General features: G+C 30.9%; 1 long non-coding RNA gene across 2 annotated transcripts; it reads right to left on the bottom strand.

Moving 5' to 3' along the window:
* Window positions 1-6,283: 6,283 nt before the first annotated feature.
* Window positions 6,284-13,930, bottom strand: LOC130973624 (uncharacterized). 2 transcript variants are annotated; one of them, XR_009084207.1, is made up of 10 exons: window positions 13,560-13,930; window positions 12,862-12,954; window positions 12,626-12,699; window positions 12,262-12,366; window positions 9,407-9,677; window positions 7,773-7,873; window positions 7,505-7,557; window positions 7,323-7,378; window positions 7,179-7,245; window positions 6,284-6,581 (listed from the first exon to the last, which is right to left on the bottom strand). It is a non-coding gene; the product is annotated as an uncharacterized LOC130973624 (long non-coding RNA). The 2 variants fall into 2 exon arrangements; XR_009084208.1 differs by having other exon boundaries at window positions 9,407-9,766.
* Between the last annotated feature and the right edge of the window lie 1,297 nt (window positions 13,931-15,227).

Here is a 15,227-nt window from a genome sequence, read left to right on the forward strand (position 1 = left end):
AATTAAGGTTGTTTAAAATTGTAAACAAAAAATGAGAAAATTTTTTAAATTTTTTTAACTAATCACAAGGAATCACGACTATTAACTTATTAAATTTGTGTAATATCAAGTGAGAATTAAGAAGTAAAACAAGACGATGAATTTAAAAATTTTCTATTTCTCTTAATTAAAGTAGTGTTTCACCTTAAATAACTATTTTTTATAAATAGTATTCATATGACAAACAAAATAGTAAGAAGGTTCATATTAGATTATAAAAACTAATCTCATTCTTATTATAGTATAATCATATTTTTTTAAAACATATAAAATAAAATAGTAAAGTACAATTTAATTAATATGCATAATAAAATAAATATGAAACTGATATAGTGGTAATTCAATATGAAAAGCAATGATGTACTATATTAAAATATAACTAAAATTTATAATGATTAGTTACAAAACTTATAATGATGTACTATTATTTATTACATTAATTAAAAATAAATATTTTAATATTAATTTTTAGGATTATTAACAATAAATTTTGATCATTTGAGCAAAAATTTTGAATGATTTATGTAATAAATTTCTTTTTAATAAATTAATAAGATGACTTATCAAAAAAATTAAGAAAATAACTATACTTTTTAAATATCTAGATATTTAAGAGAGACAAAAGAATTATTTTATCAAAATTTCAACAATACATAAAAGTTATCACAATAGATGGTTATAGATCAAAATGATAGATAAGATTGAGAGTTATAATAATAGTATTGGGTGATAATTAATTATGATAGCGTGAAGAGAAGATGGAAAGAGAAGAAGAAGAAGAAGAAGAAGAAAACAAGAAATGAGAAGAGAATAAGGTAATATAGTAGTGGCAATGAAATAATACTAGATATTTTTTTGTGTCTAGACAATACTAGATATGTGTATAAAGAATATAATAGTAAAAAAAAAGAATAGTATGTGGCACAGTGAGAGAATATAATAAAAATATAAATTAATAATTAAAAAAATAATAAAACTAAAAATAATTTAAAAAATTGAATATAAAATAAAATAATATATATTTTTTATTTATTAAAAATATGTATGAAGATAAAAATAACATTGCATTAAAAAATTATTTCTACTTTAAATTAAATATTGTTAAAAAATAAATAAATAAATTTAATAATATTTATAAATAATTAAATTGTAAATAATATTTGTAAATCTTTATCATAATTTTGTTATATATAATAACAACATAATAAATTTTTTAATATCTTATTTAATTTAAATTTATAAATTTTATACATTCTAAAAATTAAATAACCTATAAAATTTTTATATTTATTTTTAAATTTTTAAATTTTTAATTATTTAATAATCTATAAATAAAAAATAAAATTATAAAAATTAATCTCTTTAAAATAATAGAAAAGCGGCTGTTGAGCCACTAGTATATATATACACAATAATTTATACACATTTAATCAAACTATCACTAACTTACAAACTAACAGTTTCATATACCAAAATGATAAAAAAAAATTACATTTTAAGTGTAGTATTTCATTTATAAAATATATTAACTAAATAATAACATATAGTATATCCTAATTAAAATATTACAGTATATTACTTAAAATTAAAACTATTCAAAAATTTATATAATATTTTATTATTATTATTGATGGACAACTCACTAAAGATAAAAAATACACTTACTACTATTAAGTTTATCTTTACCAGCAGCGCGAGCTCGAACACTGATGATCCTGATGATCTTGTGTGAAATACTTCTTTGCAACTATAACGCTGAATATCTAAATAAAGTACAGTAGAAAAAAAAAACGTGATAATCACTTGTGACTTGTGACTCTTTTTTTTTTTTTAAGAAAAACTCGTAAAGGGATAAAAGATACGGTAAATTATATAAACCAACAAAGTCACTAGATTTACATAGCAATCGGCACTTTATTATTAGGTGACACTTGACCATTATGCACTTATGCTATCATCTGTATTTGTTACTTTTTTTTAATTATTTTTTAGAATTAAGTGTAATAGCAATATAAGTTTACATGTCTGATTATTTTTTTCCATATCAAAAAATTTCTGAATTCTTTGTTAAATTAGATTGGTAAATTAAATATGTCATTAATTTTCTACTTTATATAATGGGAACGAATATAAGAGAAGTTTAATGCATAATATTTTTTTTAACATACTTTTTATTATATATAATTAATAAAAAATATCATTTATATTATAAGATATGAATTCATCTTCTATTAATTAGAATATGACATATTATATTTACGATATTAATTAACCTTACATTTGTGAAAAAAATCTAAAATAAAAAAAATTATGTAAAATGAGAACACAAATTAAATCTTGTAACCTTTTCTTTTTCTCTTTTTCCAGAAAAGACAATTCAATCAGATATATATCTCCAAAAGTAGACATTCATTTGAACTCATAATAAACTACATATTGGAAGAGAAAAAAAAAATCATACACCACAAATAATATATACCTTCAAACACTAATAAATTAAAAGACATACTATTATTATAGCTAATCATTAGGCTCATAGCTCCAATCTATTCGCCAGCTTCCGGGGTACAAAATAAAGAAGGAAAAGTATATAAAACCAACTAATAATCAGCAAAAAATAGAACAATATAATTAATTATAATTAGTTTTATTAATTTATAATTTAATTTGTTTTTTAAATTATTGTTAATCACGTTCAAAATATGAGAGAAGATACGCTAGTGTTAGGAGAGAATTACGGAACAGATGCTTTGATAAGTCATTAGTTGGTTCCATATAATTAATTATGTTTTATTAATGTGTAACACATAAAACATAGAAATCATATCCAAAACCATCCAATTTACAAGAAAAAGAAACATCCGTGTGCCTATCAGTAGCAACATCCGGTTAAAGTCACCGGTATCTCTGATTTACCAGTTGGCTGATTCTTAACTTATATAAAATTGGTTCCTAGCATTGTTGAAGAAGAAAATACATTAATTAAAGACTTCGCATAAGTATAAAATCTATTAGCTTTTGATGAAGTAATATATTCTTGTTGATGCGTGTCTGATACACCCGAACTAAGTACTTTTTAGTCTTATTATTATCTTCATCTTTTGCCAGCAGCTCGAGATCGTACATGTATGATTTTTTATCGTGCCATAATTCTCTGCAACCAAGGATCTTTACTAGACTCAGATTCCAGGTATAACCCACACTGGAGTTATACTCCTCGATAGCAGAAATCGCCATATACCTCACGGTAGCGCTGTTAACGTCCACAGTTAATGGAAGATTCCTACTACCTGTAATTAGTGATGCTATTGCTGACTCTCGGCAGCTGAAGGCAGAGTAGAGAGGAGCAAAGCAAAAGAAAAAGAGAATAATAATAATAACAAGGCATGTGGTTCTCATCATCGTCATAGCTTTATTTTGGTGGTGGTATCTTAGTTAGTTGGTTGCAATTTATAGTAAGGGCCGGTTATTGTGTATTGACTCTTGAATTTACCTAATGTATATTTGTCCTTAAAGAGAGTACTAAGGATGAGTAGATTTTGTCCTATTTTTTTTTTTATAAAAAATAGGGAGACTGAATTTGTGTAATTTTTAAATGAATATAAAAAAATTATGTCATTTGAGTTATAACTTATTGACATAAATTTTATAATTTATAGTTATTAATTAGTTATTATTATTATTATTAATAGTGTGAGATTATATATAATAGTATGTGATTACTCATTTTTTTACTGGTTAATAAAAATGTTGGCCTCTAGACTTAGTGTTTGTTTAAGTGTAATTAAATCGATAAAAAAAGATATTTTTTCAATTAAAAATTTTTTTTTATTTTTAGTGTATTTAACAAATTTTTAATAATAAAAATAAAAGTACTAAAAAAATAAAAAATTTTTTTGAAAAGTTATAATTTATATTTTTTAAAATTTTTTTTTAAAAAATTATTTTTTACATAATAAATAAACAAAAATATATTTTTATCTAATTTTATTCAAATATAATTGATAAATAAAAAAAATTTATATAAAACTTTCAAACATAAAATTACTTTTATTTTATAAAAAATTTATTTAAAAAAATATTTTTTAAAAATAACTTTCAAACAAATCCTTAATATAACAGTGTCTTAAGAGTCATCATTAGAGTAGTTAAAATGAGTAAAAATTTTAAACAGGGAAAGAACTTAAATAGATAAAATTGAATGAAAAACCACCTCACTACCATTCACAATGACAGTTTTGGAATCTCGTTGCACTACAAGAATATGGCCGATTAGCTTCCACAAAAAGAGTCGTAAAATCATCGCTAATCTGACGCAAAATATATTTTGTGACGGATTAGCTACCACCTAGCAACTAATGCTTTCTTCGCTAATTATAAGTCGCAGATCAGTGAGGCAAATACAACAGTCGCTAATTCATCGAAAAGTTTGTTAGCTACCGATTAGATAGTCGCAAATCAATCACTAAAGTAAAAGCTAATTCCATAGAAGAAATGGACTAAACGGTAGTCGCTAATTAGCGACAAACTCTACTATAGCAGACTCATCGCTAAATGCAAGCTAACTTTGTAGACAAAATGGAATGATTAGTTGACGCTAATTAGCGAGAAATATTTCCTAACCTAACTCGTCGCAAGTTGTCCGCTAATATAATCGCAAATCTGTCACATTTCGTAGCAAATCCATAGCTAATCTTTGAAAATCCTTAATCAAATTTGTAGGAACTTTGTCGCTAAACCAAAGCTATCCGAAATGATAATGTAGAGTTATGAAATAGTCGCTAACTTGCAAAAAAATAATATGTAGCCAATTACTTGCAATACTATCGCAAAATGTCATCGCAGATTCCTTTTAAATTAGTATTGATAGGTATCTCACAAATGTTTTAGTCGCAATAGAGTCTTTGATATGTCACTATCATCAACGAGTTTAGAATACCTATTTTGTCGCTATACTAAAATAAACCTCATTATTTTTTATTTTAGTCATTGAACTAAAAGATTATAACACATACAAATATAATTAGTTCATCAGCATCAAAACTAAAGGCTCAATTACAATATCATGTAAAAGTAAGTATTCCCTTATTTATAGATGTTTCAATTTACCCGTACAAATGTGATCCTACTTTTATAAAATTCATTATACATTATACATCTCAATTTCTTATTGTACATTGAAAATTTTAAAAAAAATAAAAAATACATATAAACACCACCTAAGACTTGGCAGTTGATACAGTAAGGTAAATGTATAAACTGCATACTTGCTTCTTCAAAATTGTAGGTTATCTACATTAGTATCTATGTTCGCAATCATCGTTGGTTGATTTGCTGAGATACTGCTGGGCAAGGTAGACATGTTTTGTGCATCATCCTCCCTTTTATTATTATGTATAAAATATGAGGAGAATCATCTATTTTAGTAAACCTGAAAGCATAAGCAAGAAAATGAAAAGAATATAAGCCTAAGAAGATTATAAACTACTTAACCAATCAATATATTCTACCAAAAATAGCAGTTTAAAGGTTACAAAAATCACTTCCAATGAGTAGAAAAAAAAAGCAACAACATTGCAATTTCAAGAACAAAATATAAAATGCTTACCATTAAAATAGGAAGAGTCGTATTTTTGTGCATCTGTGCATTTGTTGATATCACTACAAGAAAAACACCCATTCAGGTACACTTGAAAAGTGTAGCCAAAAGTGAAAAAAAATGATGCCTTAGGCTACGGCTACGTTTTTTGGGCTACGGCTACGCTTTTTGGGGTGATTCCTATTCAGCCGTTGCCTATTCTCAAAGGCTACGCTTTTCTGCACCAAGGGCTACGCTTTTGACGTTTGGGAATAGGCTACGCTTTTCAAGTGATGCTGTCCAGGACCAAAGGCTACGCTTTTCAGCACTAATAATTACCAGAATTCAAAAGAATAGGCTACACTTTTCAAGACTACTGCATCACTTTATAAACGTAACAAATAGTATACTTATAGCTACTCTATATAAGTGTAGCCTTAGGTCCCTCATTATTTTTTTTAATTTTTGATATATATATATATATATATATATATATTCCAATAATCTTTTGTACAATATAATACTTAATAATATAATTACATATATAATTTTGTATTTTTAGTTAAATGAATTAAATAAAATAAAATAAAAATAAATATAAAATTATACTAAATTTATTTAAATAATAAAAATTATCTGTAAACAAAATATATTTATAAAGAACCAAAAATATTAAAATGAAATTAATTTTGAATATTCATACATCTCACACCAAATTAAGCATAGTCATATCAAAATAAGCAAGAGACCACTTAGAATTTACTACTAATACTCTACGAAAAACTAAAATATTATATCTTACATAAGTATTTTCTAATAACTAAACCATATTCCACAATCCATGAATCTCTTCCTCTTGTTGTTACTGTTTGGCCTTCATGTCTCCAAGTTCATCTTTTAAAGTTGTCCCTTTTTCTTTGAGCTGTTGCTTTAAAATGTGGTGACCACAGAAAATAACTCAAATCTGCAATCAATTCCAGCAACCAAGTGAATCCTTTTTTAACTTATAAAGTCTAAAGGCAGCAACTTTGACAGGCAACAACAAAAGAATCACCCCATCAATAAAAGAATAACCTATAACTCATCAAATCCCAAATGCCAATATCTCTTACAAGCATTGTTTATAGCATTCATAGCCATCCTAAAAGGCATAAAGATATAGCAGTGAAAGCTTACCAAACCTACTACTCTTTTTATTAACCTCCTAATATGTACGCTCAACTTCACATTAATATATATACACACATATATATCCATTGGAATTTAGTTAAATTTAGTTAAATTCATACATTTAGTTAAATTCATACATTTATTGTCAATTGTGCCAACAAGTGTTGTTTTAGACAAAAAAATTTCATAAGACAAAAATATATAAGTGAAAAATTAAAAGATAACAGTCAAATAGCAATCACAAAGAGCAGAACCATTTGTCCTAATTGGCTTTTGAAACTAACAGTTTAAAACTACATTATGCACATAACTCTGACTAAGCCAATTAGATTCCAGCCACAATACAATTCTACAAAATTTAATCAGAATGTAGCACATAACATTAACATACCTTAACTGCAAGTTCTCCAATAGCCCAGCATGCATTATTTGCTATTGAAATAGCCTGATAAACCAGGCTGCAAAACAAGGAAAGAAGCAGTTCATATGGAAATTCATTAGACACAAAAGAGCACAATCGGTTTTATCATTCTACCTGCCCCAGTTTCGGACATCTGTCCCTCCTCCGAGTCCAAGTCCTTCCCATACTAACTACAACAACACAAACACCATCATGTCAGTAAACAAAATAACTATATATTCTTAATCAGCTGAGGAATTTTGTAGAAGAAAAATTCTACAGATCGATGCAAAGTGAAGAAAACACAAGTCCTCAACCTGAGCCATTACTTGAGCAGCATCCTATCTTTTCCAATAGTCTTCGGTACTACCTATACCACAAAAGAAAACCAGTTTATATTAAGCTATTCAACAACAAAGTGTTTTCATAAGTCATAACCAAATCAAATAACTCCTAAGCGATTTCGTAAATTTTGTATTAGGTCTTCTCTCTTTAAAGCCAAAGATAAATCCAAGATAAATCCTAAAAAGTTAAAACCCCAACACCAACAAGCATGGTTAATGAAATTGCATAATAAAATCATACATCTGAAGAGCTAACATGGCGAGGGGTGATGGAGCCTCCAATCTGCACCAGTCCATCAGCGGTGAACAATGTAATTCTATCCTCATGAACCCATTGAATTTCTGAGAAATCATTGAAACAAATTAGCAATATAGTACTTAGCAAATAAATTACACCTGTAACAATCCAAATGAATACCATCTATCGTACATTCTTATTCATTTCTTAGCTTGTTTAGCCTAATACCCTTTTGGCGACCGGTTTTCTATCTAACGATTAATATCACAAACGGACTCGGACTCACACAAATTTCATGTCCACATGTTCGTATTAAACTCAAGTTTCTAAAGGTCTAGAAATCATATTTTTCTGGGCAGTCTATCTCCAGCTATTGAGGAAAAACCGAGACTGTTATTCTAGGTTTGTAGGAACAGCACCTTGCTGTCTTGTTATGTGGTTTTTATGTTGTGAAAGCCTACGCACGGACTATCTCTCTTATCAAAGTAACTCTAGAGATCCTAACCTTTACTTTGAATTATATTTTACTACATTTGGACCAGAATTGAATTTTATACAAGGTTTTAAAATTCTGCTACTGCACTTGTAAAGATTCAGAAAAACAGCAAGCAGCAGCGTTTTTATAAAATCCATAATAATTTCAATTCTAATCCGCTGCTTCTAAATTTTGGGTAGATTACACTCAACTTTCCTAAGTTTCAAAACAAACAAGTTTTAAGTTCATATCACTTCATTTGATTAATTAATTCTCCATTGGAAGTAATGCCCTGTTTTCATAAATCAGTTTAGAATTTCCAGCAAGCAACCCAGCTTCCAAGTGACTTAATTAAGTTTACAAAATAGATATGAACATGAAATTTGTACTCAATTAAAGTGAAGATGCAGATCTTCAAAACCCCTTTGGTGGCAACTTAAAATGTTACGTAAAACAAAAGTTCCAGTGGTTTGAAATCAATGTTGCAGAACCAGAAAACCAGAAAAATTCTGCAGCAGCTACTGTTTTCAAAAATTCATATCTTTTAAACCACTTGGCCAAATCCCTTGAAATTTTTATGGCACATTCAAGACACACCTGAGTTTTACAGAAAAATAATTTTATCCAAAAAGGTGGTCTGGACTATTACCAGAATTTATTTTAAGTCACTGCCAAATATGCAGAAATTCTGCATCAAGTAATTCCAACAACCTCACATACCAAATCTTATATTTAAGCCAAAAACTCCCCTAAAACCATAATTCCAACTTTCTTGTGACTAACCAAAGTTGCTAGAGTGATTAGCGCAGTCCCAAAAATCCAGAGTCAATATTTTCCAAGTTTTCAAGTGCTTATACACAAGTGAACATTCATTTTTCTGCATCATGTTAAAAACAGAATTTTCACATGTACTTTCTATCATTCATTCACATAATAAATCATCATTCATCATCATCCAACTGGGTTTAGTTATAACAGAACCCATCTCAAGCACAACAACTTATACTACCAACTAATTCAATCATAAAACATGGCCTTTAGCCTTCAAGTAAATTCTGCACATAGCAACTTAAAACCCCAAATAACATTATCAAACCTACAATTCACCAACAGCACCATCAATCAGTCACAAACATATCCTTCTAAACACTCAAACCCTTACCTCTTTTGAAGTTCAAAATTCTGTTTGTGCTTCTTCCTTGAATTAAAAATCCTAGCCACACAAAATTGAAGTTTCGGTCACTCCTCCCTTCTCCCTCAACTCCGTTTCATTCTTTTCTTTCTTCTATTTGTGCGTGTCTGTGATGACCCAGATGAAGCAAGCACTCATATAAGTAGAAGAAGAAGTGGAGGAACTTGTCCTGTCTCTCCTTCTTTCCGTCTTGGTTCTGCTCTCTCTCTCTCCCTCTCTTTGCTGCCTTCTGTTTCTTACTCTGATGAAGGCAATCTCAGTTATCGATCAATTAAAACTTAAAAAGTACCAAATGCCATGAATCCAAAAAGCACTGCACCCTTCAATAACCTAAAAATCCTCTGAAAGTTTATAAATTATACTTGAAGAATACCTAACTCAACTAAAGCAGCAAATCACTAGGCCTTGAAGAAACAAATAACCATAACTTAGAGCACATAAACATCGAAAAGAAGAAGCAAAAGCTCCACCATTTCATTTCAACAAAAACTAATTTTAATTTTCAAGATTTCAGCTCAAATATTCTAAAAAAGCACACACATTTGAATATTATATATACAAAAATATGTTTCACAACTTGCACAATCACAACTAGCGCTGCAGAATCAAATTCCGCAATTGAAATGAACTTCAATTACAACAATTAGTGAAAGAAAAATCCAGCTACTTGAATGAAATTTCAGGAAAAAGAAGGAAAGATTACCAGAGTCGGATTGGAACCACGGGAAAGATCGAAAAGGATCATCACCGGATAGGTTGGAAGAGTCATCGGTGGCTTTGACCACGATATGATGGCGAGAAGAACGAGATGATGAGAAATTTAATGAGGATCTGAAAAGCGGGAGAGAGGAGATGATAGCGTGGAACGAGAAATTGATGCAAGAGAAGAAGGGAATCTGAATCTTGAGGAGATGATAGCGGTGGAAGAAGCCCTAGCAATGGCGGTGGAGTTTCAGCGGCGACCAAGCACCCCTTTCTTCTCTCCTCCATCGCGTTTTCTCTCTCCCTCGAGCTCTCTTTCACTGGCGCTCGACAGCGGTGGAGCCATATGCGGCGTCGTCGTTTCTTTCCTTCCTTCCCCTCTCCTCTCTTCTTCTCTTCTTCTTCCTGTGCTCCCCTTTTCTGATTTCTTCTCTTTCGTGTGTGTGAGTTGAGGGAGGATGAGAGTGCGTGAGTGAGGCTGAATGGATACGAAAAGGGGGGAAAATTTTACCTAATGTGAGAGCGCAGCGAACAGAAGCGACGATGAAGACTAGTGATGGCGTGGTGAGTGGTGAGTGACGAATATGAGTGACTGGTGGAGATGGTGAGTGGTGAGTGGTGAGTGTTGACTAGTGATGGCGATCCCTTTCTCTTATTTGGGAGTGATGAGTGGCGCGAAGATTTGAAAAGCTAAGGGTAGTGATGATCGAGTGTTATGTTTTCAGTGGCTAAGGGTTATGTTTTCTGATTTGGCTAAGTGTTTGTACGCATGTATCATTTGGGGAAAATTCAAAAAATTTATTAAGTGTTATTGGACATTTCACTTAGATATATTAGGCAACACTTTTGAAGCGCACCCAAAACTTAATAAATAGGCTACTCTTAAAAAGCGCTCTCTTTGATATAAAAGTGTACCCATAGATATTAACATATGGCTACGCTTTATAAGTGATTTCTATAATATCTAAGGCTACACTTTTTAAATGATGCCAGAATTGTGTTTCCTTTTCTCTAAAAAACAGGCAACACTGAGAAAAGCGTAGCCTATTCTATGAATAGGCTACGCTTTTCAAATGTAGCTTAAAAAAAGTGTGGCTGAATGGGTATTTTTCTTGTAGTGTATATAGCAAGGCATCTGAAGAACTCCTATGTAACTAAACAAATCATCACACGAGCACAAAGAAAGTAAGCAGTTTTTCCTTGTAAGTAAAGCATTTTACCAGAAAAAAGGAAGATAGAATATAAAACACTACATCGTTGAACAAAAGCATCTTCTCTTCGAGCAAATATTAGTATTTAAGATGAAGGATCTAGATTATGCCCGCTAGTTGAAAATTAGGCAATATAGACATTACACTTGGTTACTATGCGAAAATAAGGGGCTTGACATTTTTATTCTTATTACCAACTACATAGTATAAACCTAAAGATTATTAACAACCATAAAATTGCAGCAGATAAAGATCTCACAATAGATTAGCATATGAGCTTTCATCATCAAATCCAAGTGGATAGACCACTTTCTCAATTTATAACAAAATTTGTCAAGAAAGCAATATGCTTTTTTTTGTGGCATGTGTCCATACTCCATAGTAAGAGTATTCAAAACTATTGCATCAGTATCATTGAGCCAAATAAGTCAAGTTGTTCAGAAGATGAGAAGAACTAAGAATCACAAATTCTCTTGTAAGAAAATTTATTTTTCAAAGACAAAAAGAAAACATAAAGGCCAACTCCTCCAACGTGGAAAACATGCAAAGTGAAATTTCAGTGTGTAAAGGTTAAAGACAAAATAGAGTGCCTATTGAAACTATATAAAAGCAGAAATTATAGATCATGAGACCAACAAGAAAGACCAACCCCTAAATAAATAAGTAACAGAATTCTAAGTTACCCAGCTGATCAAGTTCAGTTGTATGTTCTCATGACACATGGACACAGTTGACAAACTTTGTATAGCTTCTTCTAGGAAAAACACAAACAATAGTTTCCAAATAACATGAGACAAGAAAGTAGATGGATTTATGTCAGAACATTTCTACCTAGCAAAATTCAAACATGAGTTATGAAATAGGAAATTTCAAATTTTTACCACTACTTCAAAGTCAAGCAAAATGGTTTACCTTGCAGATATCAGGATTAGACTCATTCCTCCATGCTCCTCTCATAATCCTAGTATCATCAAAATTAAAACCTTTCTCTTGCACTGCATTGGGTGATCTTTCTTCCTGTAATGAAAGATAACACATTATAATTGTGATCCCTGGACATAGACCTGTTATTTTCTTACCCGTGCAGAAACATCATATGATCAAGGAAATAGAATCATAAAAATAGAAATTAAAAAATCAGAATCATAACAACAAACTCACGAATAGAACATCAAAAATTAGCATCATAGAAACAGAAATTCAAAACAAAATTAAAAAAATAAAAACCCTAATGAACAAAACAAAAAGTAAGTTTGATGAACATATGCTTGCTCACCAAAAGAACGGGGATGTTTGTTGTCTTTGCAAATTGCAGCAAAGCTGAAGTGCATCCTTTCACCTGTCACACACCTATATGACATGACATATATCATGGAACCGGCATGTCATTTCACCGTATAAAAAGAAATAGCCAATGCACCAGTTTCAGTTCAGGCAGCAAATACATTGATTAGCTACATTAGATTCAGATCAAGTAATCAGACAAAAGAAAAACGCAAAAAGGAAACTTACCTTCAGGAGTGGAGCTAGACTATCATAAGGCACAACAACTTCATCCGTAGGCGTCTCGATCTTGCTCCACTCAAACCAGAGAGTCGCATTGACCTAAACAGAAATGAAGCTGGCAGTTACAAAAATTAAGCTGTAACAACAAAAGCAAGCAACAATCATAAAGGAAAAAATTTGTTGAAGGTTTAAGAAAACAATGTATCCCATGTTTGAGAATTCTGAAAAATGGAACTGAAAGGTTTGAAAATTTGGTGTTTGTGTTGAATTTCTTATGTTGATGTTATGTTTATGTTTATCTTATATTTGGTATGTTATGTTTATGCCTTTACTTCCCCATCTCTCACATTGAAGGAAATATCATTTCAGGTTCTGTGATTAACCATGATTGAACTACTAAACATAGACATCCCAACATATATATGATTTCCTTACAATTTATAAAGTACAAACCACACACCATAGTAATTTTCCACACAATGAAGCCTCAATTTTCCACCAAAAACACCAAACGAAAGAAACCTCAATTTCACCAAAAACACCACACACAATGAACACCAAAAACCCTCCAATTTTCCACGTCACATGAATTTCACCAATTGAAACTACAAACACAAATTACTAAAAAGCAGCATTCATCAGAGATACAAGCATTCAAATAATAATAGCAAGAAAAAGTGAGATTAGGATGAAGAAAAGAATACCTAACAATATTCATGTGCTACATTTCCTTGAGGAGAGAAATCTCGCGAATTGCAGTGTTAGGAACGCCTTCATTCTCCTGCTCAAGGCGAATCTTCTATTTTACAAATTAAAACAGCAGCACCAGCACAACAGGAAGGGAGAGGCTGCGAGAGCGAGGGAGGGAAAGGGAGAAGTTGCGACGCGAGGGAGGGAAACGGCAACTGTGAACTGCGAAAGGAGGGAGGGAGGGAGAGAGGACCGCGCCGAGGTGCTGTCCGCGAGGCTCTGTTCGGCGAGTTGGCGACGGTGAAGGAAAACGCTGCTGGGAGGAAGGGGCTCGACGGCTGTGTATTGGGGATTGGGGATTGATGTCCCTTCGTTAGAGAGAGACTATGAGAGACTAAGCGTGGCGCTGCTACTTGCTAGGTTTAGGTTATTTAGCGTTTGGGTCTCTGGGTGTGGCGGGAGTGGATCCTCTCCAATGAAAAAAAAAAGAATGTTGTTCAGTATATAATTTAATCCTTTATTTCTTTTTTTTCTCTTATTTAATTTTGGTGCCACTTAAAAAATTAAAAGTGAAAGATCACATTTTATTCTCTCAAGTGTTTTTTTCACTGGAGAGAATTCATTTTCGGTGTTAGCCTTTTAGGGGATTTTTAAGTGATTGGTTCGGTTTGGTTAAGATTTTTGTGTCACAATCGAAAATCAAACCAAACCGTAAAAAACAGCAAAACGTGATTTGTTTAGTTTTTTTTTTATTTGTTCGGTTTTTTATTTTTTCGGTTTAGTTGATCAGTTTGTTTCGTTTGGATTGATTTTGAACACCCCTAATTGATAGGTTATTGGTCAAACAGTTTATTCCGGTAATAATTTAATAAATATATAAAATTATAATAAAATCAAAATTTAAATATTAAAGGTAAAACTTAAATGATAATAACATTTTATATTATTTAAATTTGATTTAATTAAATTACATGTAAATTATGATATAATCCATACTTTTATATAATACATAAAATATTGAGCAAATATAATAAAAAAAATCTACTAGTGGCACATATAAAATAACATGGTATATATAATTATAAGCATTATATCTATTGAAGATTCATTTGTCACAATGAGATGGGAGTTTTTAGTCACTGTCAGGTTCAAGGATTGAACCTTAAAAAATCACTTTTTGAAGGGGATTCAAATAGATGTTTTTACAGTGATCCAAACCCCACAGGTCTACGTGCGGAGCGTGCGGATCAAGGAAGAAGTGCGGCTCAACTGCCTAAACCGAATCCGGTTCGCAACAAAACTGTCCGAGTTCAACTTTTGACCGCCATTGATTGAGTTAATTGCAAGTCCGATCTTAATAATGAACCGAACCGGATAAGACATCAATTTACTGTTTTTTCAGTCGAACCGATCGGTTCGATCTGATTCAGTTCTGATAACTATGGCAAAGTAGTTTAGACTTGCATTTTTTATGAGTTTAATTTTAGAGTCAAATATCCATCTTTTACTCACTCTTAAGTTCAAGGATCAAACCTTAGAGACGCCACTTTTGAAGGGGATTCAAATAGATGCTCCTACAGCGATCCACACTCCACCAGTCTACGTGCGGAGCACGCGGATCAAGGAGGAAGTGCGGGTCATCAACTGCCTAAATTGAGTCTGGTTCATGACAAAATCATCTG

Source organism: Arachis stenosperma, chromosome 4 (assembly GCF_014773155.1).
Source record: "Arachis stenosperma cultivar V10309 chromosome 4, arast.V10309.gnm1.PFL2, whole genome shotgun sequence".
Classification (NCBI taxonomy): Eukaryota; Viridiplantae; Streptophyta; class Magnoliopsida; order Fabales; family Fabaceae; genus Arachis; species Arachis stenosperma.